The sequence below is a fragment of the Grampus griseus genome (genome assembly GCF_964374135.1).
Source record: "Grampus griseus genome assembly, chromosome: 16".
In the NCBI taxonomy this organism is placed as follows: Eukaryota; Metazoa; Chordata; class Mammalia; order Artiodactyla; family Delphinidae; genus Grampus; species Grampus griseus.
Window position 1 is genome coordinate 18,111,123 of NC_139010.1, and position 14,834 is coordinate 18,125,956.

Genomic DNA, 14,834 nt, shown 5'->3' on the forward strand with positions numbered 1-14,834 from the left:
GAAAGAGAAAGATTCAGGCAGTTTGTGGATGAACAAAGAAAGGTCAAAGGTTGAGCAGTAGGCAAAAAAATTTTTTGAGGGACAGTTGTATGAGAGTAGCTCTTGGTTTAAGAGAAAGACGCAAAGACTTTGTAGAAGTTTTTGTTCTGTGTTCTGTGTTGTCTTCTCTAGGTACTTATTCAAAAAAGACACTGTTTGCTCACGTGCATTAATTTTAGATAATATGTAATGATGAGAGGGGTACCAAGTCAGGAGTTAAGCAGATCCAGCTTTATTTGGAGTACACAATGATGAAGTTTTAAGACAAGCTGATTTAAAGCTCCGTAACACCATAATTAAGCTGAAATAGCAGACTACATGCATCACTGTTTTTCCAAAATAAAATTCATCTGGTGTTCCAAAATTACTCAAATGTTCTTCAGATATGCTATATTTAAATGGACTCCTTGTACTCCAATGAGGAGAGGAAAAACTAAACTTAAATAGCATTTATTTTAAATTTAAAATTATAACAGTATTAGGGTTACACAATCTATCTATCAGTACATAGCAGTGCTGCATCATAGTAAGAAAAGGACTGCAAAAGACTTCATCCAAACCTGTATCTACCACCACTACATATATATTATCGACCACTACTTCATAGATTATAAAAGATAAACTTTGTCCACAAACACACTATATGTCGGAATACTGGGTGGGGTGGGGACAGAATACCAGAGATTTCCTGGCATTACTCAATTAAAAGTAGGAGACAGACATTCAAAATGATAAAAACATTTCTTAATCTGTAATTATTTTTTCACCCAAAAAGGTTAGCCCTGCTTTTCTCCACTGTGAAAGTGGATTACTTTGATACACCTTACCTTCAAATCCTCCTGAAGAATAGAAAAGACCTTGGAAACCATTCTTATATTCTTTGAAATCCCTAGGGGAGCCCCAAGATTAGCACAATTATCTTTGGGTTTACCCAGTTTACAAGATGCTACAATGGTTTGCCCATCTTTCATGGTTCACATATCCATTTCAACTTTACAACCTTAAGATATCAAAATCACGTTTAATTCATATAGCAGTACATGCATAGTAAGTTATCTATTTAGTTTTAAAACAAGACTTTTGGGGAATATTTGCATATTTACTGAGAAGGGAGGAAAAGTGGGGAATTCTAAAAGGACATATAACGATCTGTTAACTAGGGATACCTATGGGAAATACATGAAAGAGAATGAGAAAAGATTATCACTTTTAATCTTACATAATTATTTAAACTTTTCAATACAGTTACTTCTTTCCTCAGTAACTTACTTAACTATACCATGTCTCAAGTTTGCGTATCTGTAAAACAGGGATAATAAAAATATCAGTCTCAAAGGGATGATACAAAAACACTGGGAAAAATTCCTGGAACTTGGTAAGCCCTCAAAAACCTAACGATGTTGTATTACTTATATTATTACATGTAAGAAAACTTACATCATATTTTTTCAAATGGAAGTATAAATATACTTTACAACAGTATCAAGGGAGATCTGTATTTTTCATAGAACTCTTCATAGTTGCATTTAAATAATTGTGTCAGACAGCAAGGACCATACTTGTTGGATTTACAGTACTTACATAATGCTTAGCACACAGTAAATGTTAAAAAATATTTACTGAATGAAATTATCATGTGACATATATATAATGCTGCTTCATTTTAAGTTACTTGTAACCATTTATAAATTAAAACAAAAAAGTATTTATACAGTGAAAGAGAAGCTACTTTTGTAAAGAGGCAAGCATTTAAAACTCAACACCAAAGCAGAGTTTTTCCCCACAAGAACTGAAAATAATTTCTCAAATGAGAACACATGGTAGACAGGCAACCATATTTCTGGACAAGAAGAAAACGCAACCAACAATCTCTACCTTTATTTTATATGGCTAGCTGCTTTTGGCTGCTATGAATTATAACAGCAACAAAATAAAAATCCCCAGCAATTCCAAGCATAACAAAAAAGACAAAGAGATATGGGAAATACTTATAATAGAAAGGTCAAATAATCAAGAAAAAGATTCCAAAATAATTTTAGGATATAAAGATTTTTAATAAATTATATCCAAAGAATAAGTGACTGTGACCTATGATGGGGCTCTGAGCCATACATTATCACCTGTGACCTCCAAAGGAAGTGCTAACTAAAGATATTAGTCTGACAGTCTGGGAGGGGCTAGAGACTAAAAGTCAGCCATGTGAACAGTTTGTGATCAAGCCCCAGTAAAAACAATCAAAACCAAAGGTTTGACTTAGCTTTTCCTGTTTGACAATAATCTATGCATACTGTCATACACTGTGGCCAGGAAGAGATAACACTGTCCACGACTCCACAAAAAGAAGATGATCAGGAGCTCCACGTCTAGACTCCTATGGGAGTCTGTACCTTTGACTGATTTCAATTTGTATCTTTTCTCTGTACCAAACTATGGGCTTGAGCGTAACAGTTTTCAGTGAGTTCTGTGAGTTCCTCCAGCTAATTAATTGAACCTGGGGGTGGTTTTCAAAAGCCTTGAATTTGCAATGGTGTCAGAAGGGCTGTCTTGCGGAGACTGTTTGCTCAAACTGTACAATTGGCTGAGCTCAAACTGTACAATTGGTGAGTTGGTGTCAGAAGTGGGATTTATGCAACAAATGCTAACCACCTCAAATATGTAGTTTGGGAAAAGAATGACAGGATGGTGGAGGACAAACCTTTCGACTCCCAGGTGGCCCTTTGGTCACCCATGGTATGGAACTGTAGCTGTACAATGATCAGTTAGGAGAGGTGAAAGTTACCAGTGAAATTTAGAAATGATGGATCCAACTTGTAGAGATCTGGCTCACTGGATAAAGAAATGTAAAATTTTTTAAATGAGCTAACTATATAATCTCTTGATTCTTGTCATCTGTAACAGTTAAAAAGAAAGTCAGGGAGATACTGAGGCAGATCCTGACACCTGGCCAAGCTTAGGAAGAAAAAGATTTACTAACTAGAATAAGGAGATTAGAGGGATGTCTCTTCCAGGAGGAAGGCAAGGGATGGCAATCAGCCTATGAAAATAATGAGGTTTTAGTGAAATGGGTCAGGCAGACTCAACAAATAATGCTAGGCACCAGCACTGGGAAAGGACTTGTACCCTGACCCAAAAGGTCCTTTTGACAGGTTGAGGTCAAAATAGCCTTGGGAAAATGGCCCTCCATCTTAGCTGCTAAGGCTCACATAGCACACCCATGGGATTCCTACATACCTCTAAACCTATGGAAGTTCTTCTGGGGCACCTGTAATTTATACCAATGCACTATGACTGCCCTTCCCCCTATGACTGATCAAAATAAGACATATCCTGTATTACCGTTATAATATTAATATAATTAATATAATTCTCAATACTCCTTGTGTACTGCCTGTAGTAGAGAAGTGGGCCTTACTTCTTAACACCACACAATGGAAAGCAGTCTTAGTACAAGCTTGTGAACTAAGACAGGGTGATTGACTTTGTTCTAAACTGACTTAGAATCCAGAAAAAAATGAGTAAGGGCCAATTGTTAACTAAGCCTGTCCATAATAATATCTGATATATGGGCAAGATTCAATTGTTAGGAGCATAGCAAATTCCTCTGCAATACTGACATTGTTCTTTAGTGAAACTGAACTATCTCATGACCATACTACGATATGACATAACACTGTCACTGTAAGATTCAATTACCTTATGTAAGTCTTATAATAATACTGATAATTAAATGTATCAGAAAATTGAGCTTTCTCAGAATGTAATACTGATAGAAAAAGAATGGTCTGGGAAATAACAAGATTTAGCTAACCATCAGCTAATTTCTATACTAAATAGTTCTGTACAAGTTTATCATAAGGTACAAATAGTGGTAGATCATGAGGGGAAATAAATAATAAATTACTACAAGAATATGAAAATGTATGTAATGGCTTTATAAATCAGATTAGCAGCTTCTTTAAATCTATCCCTACTCCACACTGGCACTTCCAAATGTAGGGTATGTTCATACTATTATTATTACTGTGACTATCATATAAATGCTATACTAAATGCAGATGTCTAGACAAATATGACTGTATTGCCGTAAGACAGCATAGGCTAAAGGCTATGGGAGTGGCCTGTCTAGTGAAGCAGCAACCCTACCTACCCAAAGAGAGGTCTGGCCTGGATTTCAGCTACTGGGAGGTGATCTTTAGACCCCTGTGATAAGTGTCTTTGTTTGCTTCAGGACTTTGGCCACTGGACTGTCCAACAATTAATTTATGATGGGGACTTTGGATATTTCAATATCAGTTTCAACTTCCAGAGTAAGTGATAACTAAAGGTACTAGTCTGATCTCCAGAAAGAAACAGAGACTAAAGCTCAGATATGCAGACAGTATGTGCTTGAGCTCCAATGAAAACTATGGCCAGCAAAGGCTCTGGTTGGCAATACTCTGCAATTATCACACTTTGTGGCCAGAAGGAGATAATGCTATCTATGAATATCATGGTCCATGTGTAGACAGACCCTCCTGTACTTTGTGCCCTAGGCATCTCTTCCCTTGTTGATTTTAATTTGCATCCTGGCTCTGCAATAAATCACAGGCACAAGTATCCCAGTTTTCAGTGAGCTTTATGAGTCCTTGTAGCGAATTATCAAACTGAAGAATAGGTCTGGGAAACCCTCAAACTTATAAGAGAGGCAGTCTTGTGGGGATTACACCTAAAAACTGTACAGTTTGGTTAAACTCATTGCTGTGCTATACAAAAGTTTTTTTTTATTTAATTTTTAATTGAAGTAGAGTTGATTTACAATGTTGTGCCAATCTCTGCTGTGCAGCAAACTGACTCAGTTATATACATATAGACATTCTTTTTTCTTTTTAATATTCTTTTCCATTATTCCACAGGATATTGAATATAGTTCCCTGTTATACAGTAGGACCTTGCTGTTCTGAGGTTTTTATTTATATATTTTGCTGCTTAACCTTTACAACTCTACATGGTAGGCACTACTATTATGAAGACAGTGAGACACAGGGAGAATAAATGATTTAATTTCTTCCAGATATTAAGAGTAAAGGGCAGAGTAGAGACCTGAACCAGGAAATCCAACATCAAGGCTTATGTTCTTAATATATTACATTGCCTTCCTAGATGACTGCTAGGCTTCTGTTGTCTTTTTCAGCAATTACATTCTCTGAATCTGTGACTAGAAGATCTCTAAGGTCATATCATGCCATGTAAATCTATGAGTAAACAGTAATTCAGACTGAATTAAAAACAAATCTTAAATAATCTTTATTATATTTTACTTGGTCATTGTTTCAACTGTCATTTTTATTAGAAACTCTTAATTCTTTGTACTATTAAGAATAGATATTAAAAATGCTGTATTAAGCAAGGTCCTTTTTGACCCATCTCCAAGAGAAATGGAAATAAAAACAAAAGTAAACAAATGGGACCTAATGAAACTTAAAAGCTTTTGTGCAGCAAAGGAAACCATAAAGAAGACCAAAAGACAACCCTCAGAATGGGAGAAAATATTTGCAAATGAAGCAACTGACAAAGGATTAATCTCCAAAATTTATAAGCAGCTCATGCAGCTTAATAACAAAAGAACAAACAACCTATTCCAAAAATGGGCAGAAGACCTAAATAGACATTTCTCCAAAGAAGATATACAGAGTGCCAACAAACACATGAAAGAATGCTCAACATCACTAATCATTAGAGAAATGCAAATCAAAACTACAATGAGATATCATCTCACACCAGTCAGAATGGCCATCATCAAAAAATCTAGAAACAATAAATGCTGGAGAGGGTGTGGAGAAAAGGGAACCCTCTTACACTGTTGGTGGGAATGTAAATTGATACAGCCACTGTGGAGAACAGTATGGAGGTTCCTTAAAAAACTACAAATAGAACTACCATATGACCCAGCAATCCCACTACTGGGCATATACCCTGAGAAAACCATAATTCAAAAAGAGTCATGTACCAAAATGTTCACTGCAGCTCTATTTACAATAGCCCAGAGATGGAAACAACCTAAGTGTCCATCATCGGATGAATGGATAAAGAAGATGTGGCACATATGTACAATGGAATATTACTCAGCCATAAAAAGAAACGAAATTGAGCTATTTGTAATGTGGTGGATAGACCTAGAGTCTGTCATACAGAGTGAAGTAAGTCAGAAAGAGAGAGACAAATACCGTATGCTAACACATATATATGGAATTTAAGAAAAAAAAATGTCATGAAAAACCTAGGGGTGAAACAGGAATAAAGACACAGACTTACTACTAGAGAATGGACTTGAGGCTATGGGGAGGGGGAAGGGTAAACAGTGACAAAGCAAGAGAGAGGCATGGACATATATACACTACCAAACGTAAGGTAGATAGCTAGTGGGAAGCAGCCGCATAGCACAGGGAGATCAGCTCGGTGCTTTGTGACCACCTGGAGGGGTGGGATAGGGAGGGTGGGAGGGAGGGAGACGCAAGCGGGAAGAGATATGGGAACATATGTATATATATAACTAATTCATTTTGTTGTGAAGCTGAAACTAACATACCATTGTAAAGCAATTATACTCCAATAAAGATGTTAAAATGAAAAAAAAAATGCTGTATTAACATAAAAAGCATATGTCAAAGTATATCAACAGTAGCCTAAAACAAACCACTAAACTAATTCATTTGAAGAAAACTATTTCCAAAGTAAAAACTGCAGGACAAACTAATTACATCAGAATTTCCAATATCTTGGGAAATAACAGTTGTTTTCTTTTTTTTTTAATTTTTATTTTTTTGCTGTACGCGGGCCTCTCACCGCTGTGGCCTCGCCTGTCACGGAGCACAGGCTCCGGACGCGCAGGCTCAGTGGCCATGGCTCACGGGCCCAGCCGCTCCGCGGCATGTGGGATCCTCCTGGACCGGGGCACGAACCCGTGTCCCCTGCATCAGCAGGCGGACTCTCAACCACTGCGCCACCAGGGAAGCCCTAGTTGTTTTTAATTGAAACGACATTATAATCAAGCATATGCCTTCCATTCTAAAGGAATAATTTTAATTATTTTATAATACTTCCTAAGTACATAATTTTAACACCACTGTAATCAAGATTTGTGTTTTACTTAAATTTAATTTGTCCATGTTTCTCTAAAGTATTCATAATTATAATTTTTAAAGCTGCATAGCCTCTCAGAAAATTAATTCAACACCATTCACAAATTTTCAGACATCAAAGTTGTTTCTTTTCTTCTTCCTTAGTAGGACTTAATGAACAACTTCCTGCATGTAACATTATACCTTTAATTTTTCTATCTGCAGGACTATCTGGCTCATATTAAGTATCTGATAAACACTGGGTGAACTGACTATAATTTTTACTTTCTTAAGAGTTATTTTATAAGGATAATTTCCTAAGAGTAGAATTAATGAATCACAGAGTAGAAACTTCTTTATGGTCCTTACAAAATAATACTTTCCCCCAAATAATGTCATTTTATGACCCACAAGAAATGAAAGACATGCTCATTCACTGGAATCCTTTCCAGTATTAGACTTTGTCATTTAAAAAATTTAATACTTTACGATGTATAATTTGATCTCTTAAAGTGCTTCACCTTCCTGAGAAATAATAATCCTGAAGGCTTATTATCTTTACTACCATTTCATTATTTACTGAAGTACAAAGAACTGTAAAACTTAAATTCTAATTCTGAAAACTCAATTGTCGATATGTAAAAACTCTGTAAATGAATTTATGTGAAAGCTCATTTCATATCTGGAATGTGGCATATCTTCACATTTCAGTAAAATTTGGCTGAAGTCATAATCTAACCAAGTTTGGCAATGTAAGAGACATAAATGTAAGTTTGTCCCAAAGAGAGGCGAATTCTGTTCTACTTTGAGAGGGTTTCTTTCAGAACAGAGAGCAACTAAAAAGTATTTTCACTAGGCAAAAAGCCTAAAGGAAATATATTGATGAAGGTTCGCATGTTTTTTTTTTTTTTTTTTTTGCGGTACGCGGGCCTCTCACTGTTGTGGCCTCTCCCGTTGCGGACCACAGGCTCCGGATGCGCAGGCTCAGCGGCCATGGCTCACGGGCCCAGCCGCTTCGCGGCACGTGGGATCTTCCTGGACCGGGGCATGAACCCGTGTCTCCTGCATCGGCAGGCAGACTCCCAGCCACTGCGCCACCAGGGAAGCCCAGTTCACATGCTTTTGATCTGATCGCAATTCCTGGTCAAACCAGAATAACTTATCTAGCGAAGGAAAAGTTGCATTGGGAAGAAGAAGTCAGAGCTTCCTAAAAGTCATTCCAGAAATTCAGATAAATTACTGTAGATTGGCATATTTAGTTGAAAATGAAAATATAAGTTCATTTCCCCCCATGACAACTTAAGGAATCACATTTGTATTTGATTAGAAAGAGGGCATCTATTATAAACATTTTTATTGTTTGTTTTTGACTACTTGTCATGTAAAACTGATAACTTAACAAACACATTTTTACCACAACTGGCTGATGATGCTCTCTTGTCCTTTGATCTTAGCATAATAAAGTAATAGCCTGGAAACTTGCTATAACTCCCAGTGGGGTTCTTTTTCACTAGCTGGGATAGAGTAAATCTATCACTTTAAAATAAGCATTTCCTCACTGTCTAAGATGGGTAAGGCACTGTGCTAGAGTCCTAGGGTGATAGAGATGACTAAGACGTGATCCTGTCCTCAAAGAACTTACAATCTAGTAGAGAAAGACAGACATGTAAACAAATAGGTATAATACAAAGCAGAATGTACTAGTTGTTAAAATAAAGATACAAAAACAATGTTCTACAGGAGCAAAAGATGGTAAAATTAATTCTGGATGGGGTGATCTGGAAGGCTGGGTCAGCAGAAAAGGAGTAGAAAACTCAGCCCCTTAGAAAATGCAGCAGTGTTACAGCCCAGCTGGGTTAGGGTCGAAGCCCCACTCCCCACAGAAAGTTTTCCTAAAGGAGATGGAGCCAGGGCCCTAACCCAGTTAGGTAGGCGATTCGTTGATTTCAATTATGAATGCAACACTTTCTTTCCCTGGTGCAGATAAATGTGATTTCATGAGTATTTTGCTTCATTAAAAAATAAAATTTTACAACATATTAAGTAACTTACATAAAAATGTAAGTTACCTTGGCCTCCATCATCAAAATGGCCTCAGGTGGTACCATGATCTTACAGGACCAAGCCAAAAAAAAAAAAGACACCACTTCAGCATTTTACATATGTGGTGCTCCAATACATGTTCTGCTATTGATATCCTGGGAAGAAAGATGAGGAGATAATTCCAGAGAAGTAACCTGGGTATTATACTATCCCACATTTTATTGCAGTTTTATTTATCTTTAAACTTTTAAAGTAAACTTTAGAATAGGTTAATGAGATAAAAGGGGTTTTTTTGTCCTGTCATGATTCCAAAAACCAGCAGGTATATTGCTGGTTTCCACTGATTTCTTAGAATAAGAGGGAGAGTAGATAATATAACCAACATGTAATATTTAACAGATACCATACAAGGTGTGAAACAACTGGAAAGAAGATAATACAAACATATGTTTAAGTACAAAGGAACAGGAAAGTAACTATCAGGTGCACAGAATTACAAACATTTAATTCTCTACAAAAATCTGTAGAGAATTAAAAACAAGACTAACTTTCTACTGTGTTTCAGCCTATTACTACCTCATATGTATCCCTAAAATAACTCAAATTTGTATGTATAGTATTTCATTATGCTATATGAATTTAAAAATTCTGAGTTTCATAACTGCTGCTTGTAGATTTCCTTAAATAAGCCTCATTTTACTGAACAGATAAACAAGACTCTTAGTCACATGTATTATAATAAATGAATATTTGCAAAGTCTTATGAAAGTTAAAATGATTATTTTCTAGAGTATACCATGCATTCTGATTTTAATTGTTTGTTCTATTAATTTTTACACCCCCCTGAAACAAACAAAGGAAATAGGAAGAAAGGAAGACACTTCCTGACTATCTGAATTAAGGAAGATATCACATAAGACAGACTTTCTTTAAATACAAACATACAATTCAAAAAGACTTTCTCTCATAAAACTAGCTGAGCAAACCACGAAACAAATACGACAAAGAGTTACAGTATCTGTAATAATATTTTAAAAGTTCATAGTATTAGAAAAACACAAAACCCTAATAAGTAACTGAAAAAAAGTTCACAAAAATACAAGTTCCTAATAAATATGAGAAAGTACTCATCCCATTAAAGAAATGCAAATGAAAACAATAAAATAGTATTTTAAAATATCAAATTAGCAGATATAAAAATAATAACATTCAATTCTGCACTTCTTAAACTGTAAAAATCCTCCTTTTCCAATGTTTGTTTGGGTTTTACAAGATGTTCTGAAAATAAGTAATCAATGCTTACAGGCAGGGTTGGGGGGAGTTGGGGGGTTAAGGTCAGGGTAAGATGAAAACACTCATACACTGGGGACAATAGTAGTAAGCACAACTTTCAAATAATTTGTGGAGAGTATTAGCATATTTTTAGATTTTTCTTGTTTTCAAGTTCATACCCTTGTGACTCTACTACCGTGAATCTAAATTTTAAAAATAATCAGATTCAGACAAAGATTTACATATTTATAATGATATTTATAATCACAAAAAATTAGAAACAACTACAATACCAAACCTTAGGGAAATGGATCATTATAGGATCAAATATTATGCAGCCTTTAAAAATTGAGGACAAATGTATAGGATAAAACATTAAGTAAAAAAAACCCAGGATCTACAATTTTAATGCAGCTTCAGCTAAAACTATGATTAAAAGAAGCACAGATTTTGTATCCTGCTGCTTTTCTGAATTGCCTTATTAGCTTTAATGTGTGTATATGCGTGTGTGTATGTGTGTGTGTGACCACACAAGGTCATACCATCTGCAAACAAATAATTTTACTACTTCTTTTTCAATTTAGATGCTTTTTTTCCCCCTTGTCTAAGTGTCATCCTTCTCTTCCGGAAAAGCTTCCAGTTTTTTCACAATTGAGTGGGATGTTAGCTAAGCAGAAGGATATAAAATCAGCACATGGAAGTCAACTGCATTTCTATACTATAATAATGAACAATCTGAAAATAAAATTAACAAAACAATTCCATATACAACAGCATAGAAAAGAATTAATTACCTAGGAATTAACCACAGAAGTGAAACACTGGTACACTGGAAACTATAAAACACTGCTAACAAAATTTAAAAGAGACATAAATAAATGGAAAGATATGTGTTCATGGACTGGAAGGCTTACTATTGTTAAGAGATCAATACTATCCAAAGCGATCTATACATTCAATGCAATTCCTATAAAAATCCCCATGTTTCTTGCAGATATAGAAAGATCCATCCTGAAACTCATATGGAATTCTCAAGGGACACCAAACAGCCAAAACGATCTTGAAAATAAAAAAAGTTGAGGAACTTATACTTCGTGATTTCAAAACTTCCTACAAAGCTTCAGAAATCAAAACAGTGTGGTACTGGCATACAGAGAGACATAGAGACCAACAGAACAGAAATAAAGAGCCCAGAAATAAAATCTTACATATACAGCAAAAGAAGTTATGACAATAGTGTCAAGAACATTCAGTGGAGAAAGGACAGTCTTTTTAACAAATGGTGCTGGGAAACTGGATATTCACATACAGAGGAATGGAGTTGATATTATATTATATAATGCCCTATACAAAAATTAACTCAAGATGGATCAACAGCATACATGTAAGGCCTAAAACAATCGAACTCTCAGAAGAAAACATATGACAAAAACTTCATGACTCTGGATTTGGCAGTGATTTCTTGGATATGACACCAAAGGCAAAGATAATAAAAGAAAAAAATAGACAAATTTAACTTACTGAAAAATTTAAAATTTTGTGCATGGAAAGACATTATCACCAAAGTAAAAAGACAACCCACAGAATGATAGAAAATGTTTTGCAGATCAAATCTGATAAGGGATTAATATCCAGAATACTACAGAGAACTCCTAAAACGCAACATAAAAACAAACAACCCAATTCAAAAATGGTCAAAGAGGGCTTCCCTGGTGGCGCAGTGGTTGAGAGTCTGCCTGCCGATGCAGGGGACACGGGTTTGTGCCCTGGTCTGGGAGGATCCCACATGCCGCGGAGCGGCTGGGCCCGTGAGCCGTGGCCGCTGGGCCTGCGCGTCCGGAGCCTGTGCTCCGCAACGGGAGAGGCCACAGCAGTGAGAGGCCCGCGTACCGCAAAAAAAAAAAAAAAAAAAAAATGGTCAAAGAATTTGAAGAATCATTTTTCCAGAAAAGATATACAAATGGCCAATAAGCACATGAAAAGATGTTCAACATCACTAATCATTAGGGAAATGCAAAGCACAACAACAAGGAGATAGCACCTCATATCCATTAGGATGACTATTATCAAAAAACTGAAAAAAAAAGCAAGTGTTGGCTAGAATGTAAAATAGTATGGCTGCTCTGACAGTATCCACAAAAAAATTAAGAGATAGAAGTATCATATAATCCAGCAATTACACTTCTGAATATTTACTCCAAAGAAGTGAAAGCATGGTCTCAAAGAGATATATGTACCCCCAAGAGCACAGCAGTATTCCTCACAATAGCCAAGAGGTGGAAGCAACACAAGTGTACACCAACAAACGACTGAATATGATGTGGTACAAACATACAATGAAATATCATTCAGCCTTATAATATAAAGGAAGGAAATTCTAACACAGGCTACAACATGGATGAACACTGCAGACACTGTGCTAAGTGAAATAAGCCAGTCACAAAAGGACAATACTGTATGATTCCACTTATATAGGTACAGAGTAGTCAAAATCATGGAGACAGAAAGTAAAATGGTGGCTGCTAGGGGCTGGGAAAAGGGGGGAATGGGGACTTGATGTTTAATTGGTACAGAGTTTCAGTTTTGTAAGATGGAATAATTTCCGTAGATTGTACAACAATGTGAATGTACTTAACGCCACTGAACTTCACACTTAAACGTAAGTAAAATGGAAAATTCTATGTTAAGCACATTGCATCACAATTCAAAAAAATTATTTAATTCTGTGCTTGAAAAAAAAAGGCAGAGAAATATAATTTATAAGAAAATATGTCAAAGAATTAAGTTAGATATTCCTTGGAAGCCAAAATAGAATGATTATGATTTTCTAGTTTATACCATTTAGCACTTTCCAAGTTTTTAATAATATGTACTTGTTTTTATATTAAAAAAAAAGTTGAATTTTAAAAAGAAGTTTGGTTCTTATTCAAGTAGTTCTGTGAGGTTAAAAGATTTTCAACAGAAACAAATTTCTAAAATTATGATAAAAATTATTAAACAGTATTTCCTAATAGAAATTTTCTCCCAAATCAGTAATTTACAAATATACATTAGGAATTCACCTTAATTTTAACTCTCTCTCATAAAGGGCAAAGATTTTTCTAAAGTTCTGTTTATTCTTTAACTATGACACTAAGGCATATTTTTTGGTATTACTGATATCACTGCTTCCTGCTTTTGAGACTTTTCATACAAAATTCACGTATATGTGATAATTACAGATTTTTTCCAATTTTTGAGTTAAGGTTTAGAGAATGAAAAAGCATGCTAGTCACGATTTTAAAAAACTTCATATTAACAATCCAACATATTCATTCAACAAATATTTTTTTAAAATCTATTATGGATAAAATTATCTTCTTTATTTTCCTAGAGTATTCAAACTATCCTATCAAAACTATAATTCATAAGTATCACCTTTCATCTTTCCATATTATATTTTCTTTTTAAAATGCCATTAATTCATTTCATCATCTCTCTCCTTCCCTCTCTGTCTTTGCTTTTTAACCACTTAACTCCTCAGACTTTTAAAGGGTTAACTAACTAAAAGAGAAAATTTTTAAGCACTACAATTCTCAGCAAGTAAAACTATCCTTGTAAGTAGTTAATTTATGTTGAAAAAATCTGAAGTACCTACCCTGATAATATATATACCAAATACATGAAATAACGTTTCAATGGCTTTAACATATTTCTTTGATATTAATGTAAGAAAATTATTTCATTCAAACAAACTGAATAAATATTAAATGCCGAACACCCTGCCAGAAAACAGGGATAACAATGGTTAAAGAGATGTGGCTTTTTTCCCACAGAATTAATGATATTGTTGTTAGTATGTTTCTTTTATAAAACTCTGCAAACTAATTGAGAATTTATTGAAATCTACTATTTTCTTAAATGGAATACCTCCTGATATGAAATAATTTTACTTATTACCTTAACATCCACAGTTGACCCTTAAACAACATGGGGGTTATGACCTGACCCTCCGTGCAGTTGAAAATACGTGTATATAATTTTATAGTTGGCCCTCCATATCTGCAGTCCCCCATCTGCAGATTCAACCAGCTGTAAATAGTACAGTACAGGGGTATATATTTATTGAAAAAAATCCATGTATAAGTGGACCCCACAGTTCAAGTCCATGTTGTTCAAGGGTCAACCAGAATTTCACATTAAATATCTGCTATTATCCACAATGACTCACTCAATTTTGACAAAATTTAACGAACTAAGGAAAATTATATGTTACTGAATGATTTATAAAAAGTACCCTCTTATCGTTCACCTACAAAGTCTCATTCAACACAGTTCTTTCACACTGCATACAAATCAATCAAGTATCTCTCAGCAGTTGTCAATTCATGTTTCCCCTAGTTG

General features: G+C 35.1%; 1 protein-coding gene across 2 annotated transcripts in view; it reads right to left on the reverse strand.

Annotated features, from left to right (window-relative positions):
- Positions 1 to 14,834, reverse strand: part of JMJD1C (jumonji domain containing 1C) — a 211,182-nt gene that overhangs the window by 168,257 nt on the left and 28,091 nt on the right. The gene's annotated exons all lie outside the window — the stretch shown is intronic.